Source organism: Pan troglodytes, chromosome 6 (genome assembly GCF_028858775.2).
Source record: "Pan troglodytes isolate AG18354 chromosome 6, NHGRI_mPanTro3-v2.0_pri, whole genome shotgun sequence".
Taxonomy (NCBI): domain Eukaryota; kingdom Metazoa; phylum Chordata; class Mammalia; order Primates; family Hominidae; genus Pan; species Pan troglodytes.
The window spans coordinates 166,596,577-166,609,885 of record NC_072404.2 but is presented as its reverse complement, the minus strand read 5'-3'; the positions used below and the strand labels follow the sequence as shown (position 1 = coordinate 166,609,885).

The following is a 13,309-nucleotide window of genomic DNA, read 5'->3' as shown; positions in this document are numbered from 1 at the left end:
TTAAACCCATGGATGGGAAACCAATTCCAAGTCCTCTGTTCCTGGGAACCAGTCTTGGCAGTTTCTTTTTTCTTCTTCTTCTTCTTTTTTTTAAAGACAGGGTCTCATTCTGTCACCCAGGCTGAAGTGCAGTGGTACGATCTTGGCTCACTGCAACCTCTGCCTCCCAGGTTCAAGCAATTCTTGTGCCTCAACCACCTGAGTAGCTGGGATTACAGGCACCCACTACCACACCTGGCTAATTTTTTGTATTTTTAGTAGAGATGGGGTTTCACTTTGTTGGCCAGGCTGGCCTGAAACTCCTGGCCTCTTGACCTGCCCGCCTCAGCCTCCCAAAGTGCTGGGACTACAGGTGTGAGCCACCGCGCCCGGCCGTGGTGCCAGTTTCTTGATCGGTCAAGGTTCAGTCAGGAGACAGAAGCCACACCAGTTATTTGAACAGAAAAAGAACATAAGCAAATGTTAACTGGATCTAAATTAACTGGTAACTGAAAGGATAAATAAAGACCTCTAAGGCAGTGTTCTCAAAGTCTGATTCCCAGACTAGCAGCTTCAGCATCAGCTGGAACTTATAAAAACGCAGCTCATCAGACCCAATCTGAGACCCGAATCCAAAATGGGGGGATGAGGTTCAGTGACCCATGTTTCACCATGATGCTGTGTGAGTCTGGTGTACTCCACAGTGTCGTGGAGGAGAGGGGGTCCTGGTGCGTGCCTTCTAGCTGGTGCTTATGTCTCTGGGTGGGAGTTGGGGCTTGAGGAAGCTCATTTTGCACAAAATGGGAAAACAACAAACTGTATTCAGCCACTGCTATAGGAGGTGCCTCGGTGCCCAGGTAAGGCAGTGCCTGGGTGGAGCTCACGGGAGCTGCAGGCAGACAGGAGCCCTGCTAGCTGCTGACAGGAGGAGCAAGCCCTTCTTCCTGCTCTGGCTTTGAGTCCCTCCCTAGACTCCTGTATTGTCAGAACCTGAAATAGAGCCAGTTGGCAACACCAAAACAGGGTCTGCAAAGTCCCAGCATCACCAAGCCAAGTTAGAGGGGTGGGCATGGAGCAGAGAGACAGTAACTTAATGACTGGCACAGTAGAGAGGGGGGACATCCCCTTCCCTTCCAGATAAGCCCGGGAATTCAGAGAAAGATAGGTATCAGTTAGTGTATTAGCCTGTTTTCATGCTGCCAATAAAGACGTACCTGAGACTGGGTAATTTATAAAGGAAAAGAGATTTAATGGACTCACAGTTCCACGTGACTGGGGAGGCCTCACAATCATGGTGGAAGGCAAGGAGAAGCAAGTCATGTCTTACATGGATGGCGGCAAGCAGAGAGAGCTTGTGCAGGGGAACTCCTCTTTATAAAACCATCAGATCGCTGGGTGTGGTGTCTCACGCCTGTAATCCCAGCATTTTGGGAGGCCGAGGCAGGTGGATCACTTGAGGCCTGGATTTTGAGACCAGCCTGGCCAACATGGCGAAACCGTCTCTACTAAAATTACGAAAATTAGCTGGGCTTGGTGCTGGGTACCTGTGGTCCCAGCTACTTGGGAGGCTGAGGCAGGAGAATCGCTTGAACACAGAAGGCGGAGGTTACAGTGAGCCAAGATTGCACCACTGCACACCAGCCTGGGCGACAGAGCAAGAATCTGTCTTAAAAAAAAAAAAAAATCAGATCTTGTGAGACTTATTCACTATCATGAGAACAGCACGGGAAAGATTCCCCCCATGATTCAGTTACCTCCCACTGGGTCCCTCCCATGACACGTGGGAATTATGGGAGCTTCAATTCAAGATGAGATTTGGGTGGGGACACAGCCAAACCACATCAGTTAGTGATTCCAAAAGATGACACCTCGAGAATTATGAGAGGCCCAAAAATAAATAAAATTTCATAATGGAATCCTCACACCCTAGGATTTGGGGGGGAAGCATTAGGAATGATCTAGGCTTTTCCTCACAGTGGCAATGTAACTTCTTTTAGCAACACTCTACAAATGATAGCTTTTTTTTTAACAAGTGTTTTATAAGAGTTTTAGATGTACAGAAACATGGCAAAGCTAGTGCAGAGAATTTACATATACCCCACACCCAGTTGAATTTTGACATCTTGCGTTAGTGTTGTCTATATTTGTCCCAGTTAGTGAACCAATATTGATACATGATTATTTGCTAAAGTCCATGCTTTCTTCAGATTTCCTTAGTTTTTACATAATGCCGTTTTCTGTTGGAGGATCCCATCTAGGTTACCCCATCACATCTCGTCATCATGCCTCCTTAGGTGGGACAGCTTCTCAGACAGGTACTCCCTGTGTTTGACACCTTGACGGTTTTGAGGAGTGTTGGTCAGGTATTTTCCAGAATGCCCTCTACTGAGATTTGCATGATGATTTATCATGATTAGACTGGGAATGTGGCTTTGGAGGAGAAAGACCAGAGAGAGGTAAAGTGCCCTTTTCATCATACCGTCTCCAGGGCGCTTACTGCCTGTGTGACTTACCACTCTCCATTACCTGGCTGAGGTGTGCCAGGTTTTTCCACCATGAGATTCTTCTTCTTCCTCCTTTCCATGCCATAGTCCCAAGAAGGAAGTCACCACGTACAGCCCACACTTAGCCATGGGGAGTGACGCTTCACCTCCGTGAGGGCTGAGCAGCTACGTGAGTTAGTTGGGATTTTTCTGCAAGGGAGATTTGTCCCTTCTCCATCTGTTTATTTATTCAGTCATCTATTTCAGTATGGATTTATGGATATTTATTTTTGGGTTATAATCCAGAACAACTTCATTTTGTTCTTTACATTATTCCAGGCAATGTGATTTTGAATAATGCCAACAAAAAAACAAGCAAGTATCCAAATAAGTGGCTGTTTGCCAAGAACTATTTTTTCTTTTGAGGCAGAGTCTTGCTCTGTCGCCCAGGCTGGAGTTCAGTGGCGCAATCTCGGCTCACTTGAAGCAATTCTCCCACCTCGGCCTCCCGAGAAGCTAGGATTACAGGCGGGCAACAACACGCCTAGCTAACTTTTGTATTTTTAGTAAAGGCTTGGTTTCACTGTGTTGGCCAGGCTGGTCTCGAACTCCTGACCTCAAGTGATCCACCCACCTTGAAGAATGAGTAGAGAATACAGAATGCAGAGCACATGATCAAAAGTAAAGTAAAAGGAAAGCTCGAATAGGAGGGAGCTGCCCAGGACAATCCTAGTTTAGTGTTAAAATTAAGAGGCACAAAGGGAAGGGGCGCTTGATTATTTTAAAAGCAGGAAGGAAAGAGAAGCCCCGGTCCTATTGTTCCAGGCTGATGCTGCTGATGTCAATAAAGAGAAAACAGAACTGCTCAGCTCAAACTGTACTTTGTTCATTATCAAGGAAAATGATCTTCAAAGTGGAAGAGGTAAAGTAATAGTGATTCGAGGAAACTAAAGCCCACAATAGTTGCGGAGAGCACCTGTCAGCACGAACCACATCTCATTTCTGATCCAGATGAATCACATTCTAGCATTAAAGGGAACTTACAAAGGAGATTCCTAACCTGTTCGTGATATTGGAGGAGTTGCGGAGAAGAGGTCTGATTTTGGAGGCCAGAGATAAAAGGAAAGAGCAGATAGATTTCTCAAAAAGCAGAGGCTGGGGAATGTAGTATCAATCCCAGCTGAGATTTATGAATGAATGGAATCGGTCATGAATTGACCAAAAAAAAATTTACAGGAGATTCACCTGCCTTTCTTTTGTGGCTGTTGTGTAGATGGCCGTGCCATGACAGGCACGTCTGGATTCCAGCTAGACTAGGCTGGCAGAGCCTGGCACGAGGTCCCAGAGGATGAGATGCAGAGCTGCAGCTTGGCAGCCAAGCAGATCAATTAATATTTAAATCTCAGTCAACACCTGGAGCAAGGTTTCTAATTGTGTGGGATGCCTCTCGTGGGCCATTTCCAAATCCATTCACATCAACTCATAGTCCAGCACTCCTCACTCTGTGCAGGGGCAGTGGGACGGCCCTCAGCCCAGGACCATCCCATGTACCCCAGCTTCCTCCGCCAGGGGAGGATAGAAGCTAGCAGCTACATGCAGTCCTAGGAAGATCCCGCTGGCATCAGCATCAGTGGGCCCTGCGGCGGCGGCTCAGGAACGCGTCCTGCGCTGACTCACCCGCCCACCCGTCTCCTTCCTCCCTTCCTGTACTTCTGCTCCCTGGCATCACATTCCCAAATACACTCTGCCTTCTGGGGAGCCCCAGCTGAGAAACTGGGGGTACGCCAGAGCATTCTTGTGCCCCACACTCTTCAGCTTTGGAACAATGACTTGAATATTGATTTCATTGATGGCATCATCTAATTTACAGATGACTTGAAACCAGGTGGGATAGCTGATAATAATCGAAATGCAGAAACATTCCTCAGTAGGCAAAATTTATACATAGGATCACTTGATATGGCATCAAGGACGGAAGAGATGAGAGCATGTGAATATTCTAAAAAGATGAAAACGGGCTGAGAACAGGGAGGGAGAATGGCAAGCCCTGCCACACATGGGCTCGTGCTTGAGAATGTGCTGGAGCAGAGCAGACTAGTGGCTAACTGAGAGTTTTTCAAAGAACGTATTAACAATATCTGTCAAGTGGTACCAAAAAAATTGGCAATAAAGACATAGTCTCTTGCTCCTGTGCCTTACTCTTGTCATATTCCACAGAAACAACCTGTTGAGCCGTTGAACCAAACACACTGAGTCCATAAAACCTCCCAAGAGAAGATGCGTGGGAATGTATTACTTGAAATTTTATATATCACTTACGTTCAACCTGTAGACTGCTATGTCTAGAATTCCATAACAGAAATCATTTTTATTAAGAATTGTGAAGGTACTAATATCATTCCATTTCTTCTAGCTACCAGTGCTGATCGAGAGAAATTTGAGGTTTTTTAAAAATCCCCAGCCTTTATATATGATTTTATTTTTCCCCTCTGAAGCTTTTGTGGCTCTCGCTTTCTACCTGGTACCCTAAAATTCCATCATCATGTGTCTTGTGGTCAGTTCATGGTGCCGGGCAGGTGACGTCCTGCTAGAACCTGACACTCCTAGTATCCAGTTCTCTGATCCTTGCGTTGTTTCTTTTTTAGAATTTTTATTTATTTATTTATTTTAGAGATAGGGTTTCACTGTGTTACCCAGGCTGGAGTATGGTAGTGCAGTCACAGCCCACTGCAGCCCCCAGTTCCTGGGCTCAAGCGATGCTCCTGCCACAGCCTTCCAAGTAGCTGAGACTACAGGCGTGCATCACCACATTCAGTTAATTATTTTATTTTTTGTAGAGGCAGGGTTTTGCTATGTTGCCCAGCTGGGTCTTGAACCCCGAGGCTCAAGCGATCCTCAGCGCTGTGGCCTCCCAAAGCCACTGTGCCTAGCCTTCCTTGCATTCTTTCCTCAATCATTTTCTTCCCAGTGCTTGCTTTTCTCCGGAACTTCAGTGAGCAGCTCTGAGACCCCCGAGTTGATCTTTAATATTCTTTTCCCATTGTTTTTTCAATTTTTCCTTTCATTCCACTTTTTGGAAGATTTTTTTTTCCCTAACCCTTCTAGTGAGATCTGTGTAAAACTGGGACTTGTGTGACTTCAGCGTTCAAGGCCCTGTCAGATGGCTGCCCATTCATTCATAATTAAGAGTGACTGCTAACAGTTGGCATGGACATACCAAGTTCACAGGTGGGCTTCTTGCTTGGTGGGCTTCACTGAAGAGCAGTAAGCCAGCCATCTTTTTCATTGGAGGCCCCATGTTCCTATGTCTGTTTTATTTCTGGAGCAGTGCATTTCCTCCAGAAAACAGTCCTTCCATGGCAATGGTGGGCAACTGTTCCTCTGAAGTCAAAGGAGTACTCGGGCGTGGAGGGGCACGGAAGATGAGGAGGGAGGAGGGAGTCATACAGCTGGCAAGGGAGGCCTGGGCCTGGACGGAGAAGAGTCTCGAGGACCGTATTTCAGAAGCTGGACCCTTCTTGACGCAGTAGATATCAGCGTTAATTTTAAAAGCTTCACAGTCAACTTAATTACTGAAAATCAGAGTGAAGCTGTGTAGAAAGCAGTGAGGCATCAGAGGAACCAGCTTCCCATTCTGGGGAACACAGATGTTCTCCTTGGTATAGACTGCCAGAGTCTCTTAGAGCAGCTCGGGCCTGCTCACTATTCTAAAAACTTACCTATGAACATTTTATTTCCCATCTTTTCTTATCTAATTATCACATTTGCTTTGAAATGTGTTGAAAATCCTATTAAAATGTAAATTTTAAAATTAATCATAGTTTGAGCAAATTGCATATCAGTTAAAAGGAAAGAAATTTTCAAAGGTACTCAAGACCCCTGAGCGGTTTCTTCCTGCAAATTAGAACTAGATTGTGTTAGTCCTCTTTGTATCCTGTTTATTGGTTAATTGGAACACCCTGTGCCATCTATAATTATGGAGAATTTTCCAAGTATGATTTTAAATTGCTTTATAAACAGCTCCATGCACGTGTTCTTAAGAAAGCCAAGTTTTAGAAGGCCTCGTTATTGCAAAGAAGGTCGGCAAAACCACAGAAGTGTCAGGCCCCTCCCGAGCTCACCCAGGACACTGCTCTTTAATGCATTGTACGAGTATCATGTCCATTTGGAATATTATATGAGATCTCTGAAGGATGGAATTGAGACTTCCTCAGTGACCTGCGGACAGGTCAACAGTGTATGTGGATGAAATTAAAAGAATAAATCTTTCATCTCAGCACTTTGGGAGGCTGAAGCAGGAGGATCACTTGAGGCCTAGAGTTTGAGACCAGCCCGGGCAACATGGCAAAACCCCATCTCTACAAAAAGATTTAAAAATTAGCTGAGCATGGTGGCATATGCCTGTGATCCCAGCTACTCAGGAGGCTGAGGCAGAAGGATCACTTGAGCCTACGAGGTTGAGCCTGCAGTGAGCCGTGATCATACTACTATACTTGAGCCTGGGCAACAGAGTAAGACCCTGTCTCCAAAATGAAAAAAAGAAGAAATTTCTGTTGGCTTCTGGTTTGGTCAGTATAGACTGGAAATTTTAAGCATTTGTTCTTCTTGGCTGTTAGTGCTGAGCACCATACTGAACATCTTCAAATCCTAGCCTATTCAATCCACACCCTACACCTGTGAGGAAATATCCATTAGCCCCATTTTATAACAGCATGTTGAGGCTCACAGAGGGTTAAGTGACTGAGCAGCCACCACACAGCTGGCAGGGGCCAAGGAGCCCGCGAGAAAGCCTTGGTGCTTGAGGCCATCAGAAAAACGAAGTGAGCTGCTGTGCTTATGATTTCAGTTTGAGAAATGAAGCAGTGTCCCTGTTCTGTAGAGATACACATTTTATGTGGAAAACGAGAAGTTGAAGTCCAGTAGGTGTAGCACCTTAGCTCGTTGACAAGAAGTGGGATGGCCTCTTAATTCACTCCACGTGCTTCCGTGAGCCTTGGTTGTTTTATCTTCTGTTGCAGAAGAGATACCACTTTTCACGTTAAATTCTTAACATTCTCTTTGCCATTGAACTGCTGCTTCACTGGGGCTTTTCTCTCTATAAACCTTGCCATTGGGCTGGGGGAGGTGGCTTACCCCTGGAATCCCAGCACTTTGGGAGGCAGAGGCAGGAGGATCACTTGAGTTCAGGAGTTCAAACCAGCATGGGCAACATAGCCGGACCCTGTCTCTACAAAAAATAACAAAATAAAAAGCTAGCTGTGGTGGTGTGCACCTGTGGTCCCAGCTACTCAGGAGGCTGAGGTGGGAGAATCACTTGAACCCAGGAGGTTGAGACTGCAGTGAGCCATGTTCCTGCCACTGCACTCCAGCCTGGGCAACAGAGCGAGACCCTGTCATTCATACGTACATACATACATCGATCCCTCTGTTGGACCCATACTGAAATTAATTAATTCCTCCCTCCATCCCTCCCTGCCATTGACCATGCAGCATCAGTGTCTTTCATCTCAGAATTAACTTGATTCAGCACGCGTGATCAGTTTCTAATGTCTGTATTATTACCCCGTATACTTTCCCATACATGTATTTGCCACCTTAAGAGTTGATGTTACGCAGTTATTTCCTGTTTGTGTTGTTCACAGTGGCCTCACCGTAAACAGTATCTGCAGCATTTTGGGGGCTGAACGCTTTTGTAGCAGATTAGCCTGAGAATTTATCATGGGGAAGCAGGATTTTTTTTCTGAGTCTGAAGTAATAATCATCATATTTGAGTGTTAAAATTAAACCCCTGCTTTTGTTGGTATCATTCTTTTAAGCCTGAGGTGTGATGAGGCTCACTGTAGTGTAAAAATGTCCATTAAATCTGTTGGATCTATATGTGATCATTTGTACAAGGTGTAAACATTAAATATCAAAATATCAAAATATTCACAAACTAAGCTAATAGCAATATTTATTCTTGGGTTTTTTAAATTATTACACTATTTGACCAGAGATTTTTGTGTGTAGATGTCCACTGTGCTCAGTCATTTATGTCTTGAAGCTGGATACAATAGTCTCCTCCAGAAGCTTCTAGAAATGTGTCCACTGAAGGAAGCCCTCTTGTTTGGCTCTCACGTGGTCTCATCTATGGTTTAGATCCATTGGACTCATTGGCCCTTATTAGAGAAAGGCAGTCCTTGATAGGATCCTAGGACTTAGGTCATAGACAAGGTTCGTTTACTTTCTGTATTGACAATTGCAATTAAACCATGCAATAAATGCCTAGAATAGCATTTAATTACCGTTTAGTCCATTTTCATTTCATGCAGTTACTGCTATAGTTAGGTTTGTCTACCATTTTGCTATGCGTTTTTCACTTTTTCTATTGATTTGTTCTTTTATTCCTTCTTCACTCGATTTAACAAACTATGTTTAACCCATTTTTCTCCTCTGCTAGCTTTTTAGTTATACATTCTTTTTTCATTTTTGTGGGTACATAGTATGTGTATATACTTATAGGGTGCATGAAATATTTTGATACAGGCATGCATTGTATAATCACATCAGGATAAATGGGGTGTCCATAACCTCAAGCATTTATGATTTCTTTACATTGCATACATCCCAATTATTGGTTACTTTTAAATGTACAATAAAGTATTGTTGACTGTAGTCACCCTGTTGTGCCATCAAATACTAGACCGTATTCATTCTATCTAACTACATTTTTTTAACCATGAACTGCCCTACTTCCTCCCCCCACCCACCCCCACTGCCCTCCCTTCCCAGCCTCTGGTAACCACCATTCTACTCTCTATCTCCATGAGTTCAGTTGTTTTCATTTTTAGCTCCCACAAATGGATGAGAACATGTGAACTTAGTTATACATTCTTTTGTTGATCTTTCAGAGGCTGTCTTACAGATTACATAGCATCTTTGACTTACTACTTTCCATCTTTTAATAATAATTTTACCAAGTCCCAAACAATGCAAAAAATGTATACAAAAGTTAAACCGTCTCCTACCCTATGTGCTATTGTTATATATTTTGCTTCTATATAAGTTATGAATCCCACAAGATATCATTACTCTGGCTTTACGCAGTATTGATTTATGTTCACCTACATCTCTGCCCTCTCCTGTGCTCTTTGTTCCCTCCTACGGTTCTGTGCAGGTCTAGAATCTTTCCTTCAGTGCAAAGGACTCCTTAAGTATTTTTTATTTTTTTTTGAGACGGGGTCTCACTCTGTCACCCAGGCTGGAGTATAGTGGCATGGTCTCAGCTCATTGCAACCTCCACCTCCTGGGTTCAAGTGATTCTCCTGCCTCAGCCTCCCAAGTAGCTGGGATCACAGGTGCGCACCACCACACCCGACTAATTTTTGTATTTTTGGTAGAGACGGGGTTTTTTCATCACGTTGGCCAGGCTGGTCTTGAACTCCTGACCTCAAGTGATCCCCCCACCTTGGCCTCCCAAAGTGCTGGGATTACAGGCATGAGCCAGTGCACCTGGCCTCCCTTAAGTATTTCTTAATGCTGGTTGGTTGGTGACAATTTTCTCTGCTTTTTTAATCCGAAAAACCTTACTTTGCCAATCCTTTTTGAAGGATATCTTCACTGGATATATGCTCTAACCTAGATTGGCAGGTTTTTTATTTTAGCATCTTAAAGTTTTCTTTCTCTTGTCTTCTGACTTTCATAGTTTCTGCTGGAAAGTCAGCCGTCAGCCTGCTTGTTACCCTTTTGAAAGCCAATGTGTCTTTTTCCCCTGTAGCTGATTTTCCCTTTACCTTTGGTTTTTAGCATCTTGTCTATGATGTGCTTAGGTGTGGTTTTCTTTGTGTTTATCTTACCTGGGATTTGTTTGATTCTTCTTGATAAATTTCAGCTTCTTATTGAAATTGACCTATGTGCAGATGATGTGGGAAATGCCCTCAGAAAAATTCCAGAATGAATGTGGTGCTCAATGCATAGCCTTCTTTTCTTTCAAGAATTGTAGCTCCCAGAATCCACTCCATGTTGATGCACTCCAGGGCCCTCAAATAGTGTTTCCTGTCTTTTGTACAACTTGGATAGTTGTTTTCAACTATTTCATTATGCCAAACTCAGAACTTTCTGGTATAGCTTTTCAATAGCTATGGCTACTTAGGGTTTCATGAATGATCCTCGTGAATGTTTTTAACATTTATTTTCTCTGCTAAATCTGTCATTTTGAAGAAAACAGTAAGCAATTTGTGCTTTTAAAAGATGCCCCTGGCCAGGTGCAGTGGCTCATGCCTGTAATCCTAACACTTTGGGAGGCCAAGGCAGGAGGATCACTTAAGCCCAGGAGTTTGAGACCAGTCTGGGCAACATAGCAAGATCCTGCCTCTACAAGAAAAAAAATTATCTGGACATGGTGGCATGTGCCTGTGGTCCCAGCTACTTGGAAGGCTGAGGTGGGAGAATCACTTGAGCCCGGCGGGGGCAGCGGGGAGGGGTGCAGTGAGGAAACAATGAGCCAAGGTCACACCACTATATTTCAGCCTGGGTGACAAAGTGAGACCCTGTCTCCAAAAAAATAAATAAATACAAATAAAACATAAAAGGTGCCCCCATTCCCATTCTATTCCAACCAGTTTAGAAAAGCAAACTTACCAGATATTCAGTGTGTTTTAAAATATATTTACATGCGACTTTTCCACTATATTCTTCTATAATATATTCTAGGACCACAATCAGAGATGCCCAGGGTACAAATAGCAAACCATTCAAATGGGCACACCTTTCCTAGATGCCATTTAGTTACAAAAACAGTGTATTTTGGTGCCTTTTTGATAAAGGTGTGATTCAGAAACAGTTCATGAGTTTCTGGATGCCGCTCAGTTACTGTTGCTCTCCCACATCACTGGGTTGGCTCTACTTATTTCCTCATCTTCATTCTCTTGTAGTCATTTGACTAATGTCTAGAATCCCTGCTATATTCAGGACTCAGCGCTGGGCGGGTTAAATAAATGCATGAAATAATTGATGAGCTCCCTCAACGCACCAGTAGTCCCTATATTCTTGTGTAGGTGAACTAGGTACATGCATGAGCAGTTCCACATAAGGCAAAATATATCACAATAAAGGAAGAAATAGGTACCAAGTTATTAGTCCTAAAGTCATCTGCTCTAGGTTCCTGCAGTTGTTTTCATTAGTAAGTTAACAAGGATTTTGTTTTGTTTGTTCATTTGTTTGTTTGCTTGTTTGAGACAGAGTCTCACTCTTCACTCAGGCTGGAGTACAGTGACGTGTTCTCGGCTCACTACAGCCTCCACTTACCAGGTTCAAGCGATTCTTGTGCCTCAGCCTCCTGAGTAGCTGGGATTACAGGTGTGCGCCACCATGCCCAGCTAATTTTTGTATTTTTAGTGGAGGTTTTACCATGTTAGCCAGGCTGGTCTCAAATTCCTGGCCTCAGGTGATCTGCCCATCTCGGGTGGCCTCCCAGAGTGCTAGGATTACAGGCGTGGGCTACTGTGCCCAGCCAACAAGGTTTTTTTTTAAGTAGTGAGTGAGAAGAGAATAATTTACTTTTAGTTAAAAAAAAAAAACATAACCATACCATAATGTAACACTTTTTTTAAAGAAACATTTTACTATCCCAGCTTCTTAATGTATCAGTTTAATTTTTTTTGCTTGTTTCTCATTGTTTCCATTTAAACACATATTTTTCTAAGTATCATAATGTATAATTTTACGGTTACATTTTTATTGTCATAGACCTTTCTTGATATAGTTATGAAAACATCATAATTATGTTAATTATTATTTGATTTTTTTCTCATTGGTATGCTAGTATTTGATAAGTTTTGTTAGGTGGATTTTTTTTTCAGTTTTCAAGATTAGAAGTAATGTCACATGGAACATTGTTGATTCAGGAATCCTACTCCTAAAATAATTCAAAGAGAAAAAGCTGTTGCACAAGCAATATGAATACTTTGTGATTCTTGACACTAGCTGTGTTAGAAAAAATATTTTCTCAGTGTTTGGTGACACCAGTGGTTTTATAATAGCCCTTGTATTAGGAGCTGCAACTTTAAAATATCGGCTTATTTAGCATCTACAAATGACACTTTGTTTTAATTTGCATTTCTTGGGTTATTAATAAGGTTGGACATTTTCCCTGTACTTATTTGCTGTCTGAATTTAGAGGATCATTTTCAGCACTGAACTTTTGGTTATTAATAAATCTTCAAGTATGATACCTTATGGTATCCCAAAAGATATTTGTTATGAGTGTTAAGTGAGATATGATATGTTAGTGCCTGACCCATTTGTGTCTGGAAGGTATAAAATGCAAAAATATATTGTATCTTTCATACCTTTTTTTCCCCTCAACTTTGGGAACTGAGAAAGTATGCTTGTTTGTCTCATTGAAAATACTAAAAATAAATTTTTATTTCAGGTAATTTGATACAACTTCAGTGTTTTCAGATGAATTAATAACCACATGTAGGAGATATTAGACCCTGAAGTTTAATTCTTTTGTATGGTTTTAATTACATAAAGTATGTATGTAGACAAGAGTCTTCAGATACAATAAGAAAAAAAAAAGTTAATTGCATTATTTCAATTTCAAAAAATAATTTCTAATCCCTGTATGCCTTTAGGTGTAATTCAAAAAGATTTTTGCTAATGTTAATAAATTCCATTATTTTTAGCTTATCAAACTTACGAAACTTATTATGGAAGATAACTGATAAGACTTGGTCAAATACGTTAAGGGTATTTTTCTGGCCAGGTGCGGTGGCTCACGCCTCTAATCCCAACACTTTGGGAGGCCGAGGTGGATGGATCACTTGAGGTCAGGAGTTCGAGACGAGCTTAGCCAACATGGTGTA

At 42.6% G+C, this 13,309-nt stretch overlaps 1 protein-coding gene across 25 annotated transcripts in view; it reads left to right on the top strand.

Moving 5' to 3' along the window:
* The window catches only part of PRKAG2 (protein kinase AMP-activated non-catalytic subunit gamma 2), a 321,562-nt gene that overhangs the window by 287,973 nt on the left and 20,280 nt on the right, over positions 1-13,309 (top strand). The gene's annotated exons all lie outside the window — the stretch shown is intronic.